This window comes from Penaeus vannamei, chromosome 27 (genome assembly GCF_042767895.1).
Source record: "Penaeus vannamei isolate JL-2024 chromosome 27, ASM4276789v1, whole genome shotgun sequence".
NCBI classification, from domain to species: Eukaryota; Metazoa; Arthropoda; class Malacostraca; order Decapoda; family Penaeidae; genus Penaeus; species Penaeus vannamei.
This window is the reverse complement of record NC_091575.1, coordinates 32479828-32487327: the sequence shown is the minus strand read 5'-3', so window position 1 is coordinate 32487327 and position 7500 is coordinate 32479828.

Sequence of the window (7500 nt, the reverse complement as noted above, 5' to 3'; positions counted from 1 at the left end):
TGTGTGTGTGTGTGTGTGTGTATATATATTCGTATGTATATTGCGTACTGCGGCATTACTATTACCAACACTACTATCATAACAAATCATTATTCATCTGTCATCATCTTTATCATAATCACCAGTATTGTCAGTATATCATCAACATCATCACAAATATTGACATTATCCCTAATAACTCTCAACCATCAACATTACACACCACGAGCCCCAATCACTTACAAAAACGCCATCATCACTTACAAAAACGCCATCATCACTTACAAAAACGCCATCAACACTTACAAAAACGCCATCATCACTTACAAAAACGCCATCATCACTTACAAAAACGCCATCATCACTTACAAAAACGCCATCATCACTTACAAAAACGCCATCATCACTTACAAAAACGCCATCATCACTTACAAAAACGCCATCATCACTTACAAAAACGCCATCATCACTTACAAAAACGCCATCATCACTTACAAAAACGCCATCATCACTTACAAAAACGCCATCATCACTTACAAAAACGCCATCATCACTTACAAAAACGCCATCATCACTTACAAAAACGCCATCATCACTTACAAAAACGCCATCATCACTTACAAAAACGCCATCATCACTTACAAAAACGCCATCATCACTTACAAAAACGCCATCATCACTTACAAAAACGCCATCAACACTTACAAAAACGCCATCATCACTTACAAAAACGCCATCATCACTTACAAAAACGATTCACACTTTCCCGCCATTTTCCTCCCTCCACAAAGTCATCTCTCGCATATGGCGGATGACCTCGCTCGCTCCCTGTCAGGACCCGCGTTTGTCTTGCTCGGAAAATCAATAACGGGGAGATAATTTTGGCATCAGGTCATCTATTATTCCTGGAGACGGTCCGCTGTTCAAGGTGCCCCATCCCTTCGAGGCTTTGTGGACGGCTTCTGCTTATCGTGGGGTTTTGTTTTGTTTTGTTATTATTATTATTATTTTTTAATTCTCATTAATTGTTATTCTTTTTTTTTGGATTCTGATTTATTATTATTCTTTTTTTATTCTCATTTATTATTATTCTTTTTTTAAATTCTCGTTTATTATTATTTCGAGGCTCTGTGGACGGCTTCTGCTTATCGTGGGGTTTTATTTTGTTTTAGTATTATTGTCTTTTTTTAAATTCTGATTCATTGTTATTCTTTTTTTTTTATTCTGATTTATTATTATTCTTTATTTGATTCTGATTTATTATTATTCTTTTTTTGATTCTCATTTATTATTATTCTTTTTCTAATTCTCATTTGTTATAATTCTTTTTTTAATTTTCATCATTATTCTTTTTTTAAATTCTCATTTATTATTATTCAATTTTTAATTGTCACTTATTATTATTCTTTTTCTAATTCTCATTTATTATTTTCTTTGTGTGGAGGGTGATGTGGTATTGTATATTTTTTATTGTTGTAGGTTTTATCATAGTTGAAGAAAAGATAATTCTATAGGTTTTATGAGTTGAAACAAAAACGATTTTGTAGGTTTTATGAGTCAAAGAAAAAATAATTTTATAGATTTTATGAGTCGAGAAAAACGCTATTATAGGTTTTATAAGTCGAAGAGAAAAAGATTTATAGATTTTATGAATCGAAGAAAAAATAATTTTATAGGGTTTATGAGTCGGAAAAAAACGATTTTATTGGTTTCGTCAGTGTCAAAGAAAAACGATTTATGGGTGTTATCACATTTGAATTTTTTATAGGTTTCATCACTGTCAAAGAAAACACGATTTATGTTTGTTAGTCGAAGAAAACCCGAATTTAATTTTTTTATGTGTAAGTTTTACCATTCGAAGAAAAAAACAGTTTATAGATTTTATCAGTCGAAGGAAAAAAACAACTTTATAGGTTTTATTACGGTCGAAGAAAAATGATTCCATTATATCTAATATGAACGAAAGAGGATGGCGATAATGATATTTCTGCCGTTGGTTGGGTCTCTCGCGGAAACATGTTAGGAACACGTATGGAGGAACGCCGAAGATCGCAAAAACAAGATCTTCCGCTTTAATTAATGGTGTTCAACCTTTTTTAATTAAACGAAAAGTCACGTAAATTCATGATGAATAGATCATTAATAAAACAACGAAGGGAAATATCAAATAAATGGCGACCCCGGTGTTGAGAATGGGCCCTGATATACAACACCAATTAGTTATCATGGTAAAAATAAAATAATCTTAACAAACAAACATAAGAATATAAGAAAACATTATATCCTTCAATCAATAGCGTTATCCAACATGTCCACACTGCATTCATGCCAAGAAACAAAAATCAAACAAACGGATAGCAAATGAAAATAGATTCTGGGCGGCACTATTTATAATTACAGGCATTTAGGCAAGCGAGGGAAACCACGGGGCGAAAGGAAACCCTTAGCCACGGTTTTAGAACAGGACAGACAAACGTGCTGCTCCTTGTTGTTGTTGTTGTTGTTGTATACATTCCTGCTCTAAACATGATCAAAATTGGCTTCATGTTTTTTTTTTTCCTTTTTTACAAATACCGCTGATACAGAGTGTATTGACTGGCCTCTTGTCATATAAATGCCCCTAATATTGAGTTCATATTTGTTATTATTCATATGGCCTTTCTTTTTAAACTTCTCTATTATTAGTGAATTATCTCGCTTCAATTAACCAAACGGCCTTTTTTGTTCAACTTAAACAAATTGCTTATTCCCTTCCAGAATAATCTGTAAATGGATTAATTTCATCTCCTTAACTAGCTATATGGCCCTCATAGACTGAACTGCTATTTCTCACTAACCACATGGCTTGTCGGGGTTCAAATAAGTCTGGCGCTGCTGTTGTAGACTGTAGAGCTTAGGAGAGCCGTTTGCTTTGCGGAATTTAAAACATCCACACCGCCAGAGCTTCGGCCAAAACGGTATAGGGAGTGAACTGGCAAGAACCACAAGAATATACAGAATTTGGCATACGCGGTAGGACTTGAAAATTGCGCGAGGTGTGGCGGAAATATAAAGGATAGGCCGAGGATGAGTGAATGATAAAAAACACGGTTAATGTCGGATTGGGATAAAGAAAAACACATTTGTGGACGATGTGATAAAAAAGAGATAATACCAATACGTGATATGGTAATATAAGCGACTAGTCAGGGAATAAAAAACCTAAGGAACGATGACATTTGACGAGATAACCTAAATGTAACGTAAATATTTGTCCCTGAAAAAATCTACGACACAGAAGAAGCGCCGTGTGTCGACTTTTCTTTGATTCTCTTCGTTTTGCAAAGAAAATGAAAAGAGAAAAATAGGGGAAGGTTTATCCCTCTTTCAGGACCAGAATCCAATTGTGAGCGAAGAGAGAGGAAGGGATTAGGCCGCGACATCCAAGAAATGCATCGGCCATCTCTCTCGTCTGCTTGCTTGTGCCCCTTTTAAATCGGTCCCGCCCAGCCGCTGCTCCCGCCTGAAATATATATATATATATATATATATATATATATATATATATATATATATATATATATGTGTGTGTGTGTGTGTGTGTGTGTGTGTGTGTGTGTGTGTGTGTGTGTGTGTGTGTGTGTGTGTGTGTGTGTGTGTGTGTGTGTGTGTGTGTGTATGTGTGTGTGTGTGTGTGTGTTTATGTGTGCTTTTTGTTTGTTTGTTTATTAGTGTGCTTGTGCGTACGTATGTGTGTGTGTTTATGTGTTTTTTGTTTGTTTGTTTGTTCGTGTGATTGCACGTACCTATGTGTGTGCGCGCGCGCGCGCGTGTGTGTGTGTGTGTGTGTGTGTGTGTGTGTGTGTGTGTGTGTTTGGGGGAGTGTGTGTGTGTGAGAGAGAGAGAGAGAGAGAGAGAGAGAGACAGAGAGAGAGAGAGAGAGAGAGAGAGAGAGAGAGAGAGAGAGAGAGATCCTATATATGTTTGGGTAGGGAACACTACAAATATCTAATATTTAATATCTAAATCACCTATTATCCAAGTACTGACGAATGTAACCGTAATTAATTACATAAATATACGATCATTTGTACATGTATGCGTATGCATGTAATATGATACATTCACCGTAAAGTAGTTGAATAATAAAAAGAAAGAAAAAAATGCAACAGTTTTAGAGTTTCCACACAAAACAGCTCACTCTTACTATGGACGTTATAGAGTGGCATGTAATCCTCTATAATCGACAGGTTTTCATAGATCAATCAAGGTCATTATGCATGAATTAATTAATAAAAAATGGTAAAAGATGTTCCACTTCCTGACGTTTTTTTTATATCTTTTCTATGAAGTCGACGATTTGTTGAAAATATTGCGCGTTTTTTTAACCTTACCCGATGATCCGATGTATACACTCTTTTCTTGTTTGTTTATCTATATTTCATGTTATTTTGTCTATGCGGGTTCTCTTCTCATTTTGAGGTATGTTAAAATTGAATCACTCAATCTTTCGGATGAAAGAGAATTGAGACATTTTATAATTTTGGTCTTTGGTATTACACAATCTTTTAAATAAACACACACAAACAAACATACATACGAACACAATATATATGTATATAAATATATACTTATACACACACACACACACACACACTCAGACACACACACGTACACATACACACACACACACACACACACACACACACATACACACACACACACACACACACACACACACACACACACACACACACACATATATATATATATATATATATATATATATATATATATATATATATATTATATATATATATATATATATATATATATTATATATATATATATATATATATATATATATATATATATATATATATATATATATATATATATATATATATATATATATATCCAATACACACACACACAGGGCCGCCGTTAGGCAGCCAGGGCCCCATATCAAAGAACAGGACCGGGCCTTAGGGCCACATCCTTTTTAGGTGGGAAATGCCTTTTTCAAATAGGAAATGCCCATTTTCCCTTAAACATGTTAACGTTAACAGCTGTAACGTTGTTTTAATATAAATACGCCTTATAAATTTGCTTAGTTGTTCTTGGGCTCAAATTAGCGATTACTGTAATTTTTTACGGTTCCCTTTCGTGGCCCGGGCCCCGGGGTCGATGCCCCGGCTACTCCCCCCCCCCTGTCCAGGGGCCAAAGCAAAACGCTTTGGTAACAAAACAAAAAAAAATTATTGCGTCATTCCATCTTGTCACTGGTCCGGCCCTTGGCCTTATTGTTATCTATAGTCCAGTCTGTTACTTTCGTTGTCCATCTCTCATCTTGTCTACGGCATATATGCCCTGCGCATTGCCATTTCTTATTTTTGATGCTTCCGAGTATATCTTCCATTTTCGCTGTTCCCTGATCCACGTCGCCCTCATCCGATCTCTCAGCGTAATTCCCAGCATCGACCTTTCCATCCCTCTCTGGACACTTATTAGTTTCCTCTCCAGTGTGTGTGTGTGTATGAATATATATATATATATATATATATATATATATATATATATATATATATATATATATATATATATATATATATGGGTGGGTACTTCACGATCGGGGTGATGTGAAGCAATGGTGTGGTAGCCTAAGTAATGATAAATGCTTACATGCCTTTCGCTTCCAGCTACCACCGCTGGCTATCCTTGTGCGAAAAAGGGAGCAGCTCTGCATAAGCCCTCCGCTGCCAGTGTATAGCCTCTCCATCATCGAGACTTCTGCAGTGCCACCTCGTGGTCACCTTGGAAATTAGGTATCTTGAGGTCCCAGGCTACACTGTGGGGGATCTTGGGGCAGCAGGAAGCCCTAGAGGTACAGGGTCATGGCCCACTGGTGTATGGACACACCCTGGTTTTGTACCAACTCCTATGCCCCCTGGCGTTAATGGGAGGCTCAGATAAGGTGGGCCTTGCCAGTCCTCCACCCCTCAAATAAATCCCATTGGCAGTGCTTAATGTGAGGTGGGCTGTGGGACACATTAGGAGGGCGACTGCTAGGGTTTCAGGATGGGAACGGGAGCTACTCATCCCGCCTGCACTCTGGCAGCCACCAACCCAGAGTGAAGCTTGTGGGGTAAAGCCCAAGGGAACCCCACAGGTGAATGTTGGGTCCCGCAGCCTGCCACCCCTCTTTATATGGGGCAGCGTTGGTGGTGGAAGAGGTGGCATCTGGAGTGACTGTCCGACGCTAAACCTTAGGCGGGAAATCAGGGTGAGGGCTTGGAATGTCCGTTCTTTGCGCCAGGATGATCGGTTGCCATTAGTGTCGAGAGAACTGGGGAGGCTGAGAGTTGAGGTGGCTGCTCTCTCAGAGGTGAGAAGACCTGGCAATGGCAGGATTAGTGTAGGTGGCTACACCTATTACTGGTCGGGCCGCAGCGACGGTCACCATCTCCAGCAGACTCCAGCCCTCGGCTGTATAGGTTACTCTTGTCGATGAGTGTAAAATGGCTGTGAGTGTAAAATGGCTGTGATCGAGGTGGCTATGAGATGTCTGTCAGTCGCCATGGTTCGGGAGCTGTTGCCGGCAGCGAGAATAGCCTCCTTTTCCGGAACTTTGCAAGGTCCTAGAAACTGAGGATATCTGGCTTCTGGTATCAGCGCTCAGACCCACATTGTTGGACTTGGTGCAGCGATGCGGGTAAGTTAACACTCATTGGAGGATCCTCCAGAACTGCAGGCTGTATAGGAGTGCCGAGTTCTATGGTACTAACCATAGATTGGTTATGGCTACCCTCCGGGTCCACTTCAAAACTCCCCAGCGGTCCAATGACCACCCTAGGGTGTTGCATTTGGACAGGCTGTGGGATGGGGAGTGTGCTCGGGGGTTTGATGAGGCAATTCCTGGTCGTTTCACAGCGCTCGACAATCTGACCCTGTACTTCTCTGGGACACCTTCAAGCGCAAAACGCTTGAAGCAGCTCTAGAATTGATGAGTGAACACCCAATAGCAATACAGAATTTTATCTCTCAGGAGACACTGGAAGCCACAGATGCTTGTCGTGCGGCTCGTCTGACAGGGGATCGGGATTTACACCGTTCTCAGGTGCGCAGAAGTCGATAACTGCTGAGAAGAGACAAGGAACAGTTTATTAGAAGTCTTGCAGAGGAGATCGAAGACCATTTCTTAGTAAATGACTTTCGTCCTGCCTACCAAGCCCTGAGAAAGCTGAACTCCAAGCCGTCTTCACAGCTGATTGCAGTCCGCTCAGCAAGTGGCCTGATCGTCTCAGATCCTGTTGTGGTGCATGGGCCGGATTCACTAACGCACTTACGATGGTAAAATCACTGGTAACTATAGCTACCATGGTAAACAGGCAGCGGTGGTATTCACTAACAACTTGCCATCTGAGTTATCATGGTAAATTTTACTAGTGGTCGGAGCACTGGTAACTTCTGGGAAGACAATGTCATTACGTGTTATCTTGTCAAAAAATCAATATCTATGCAATTTTTTTGGTTTTATGCCTG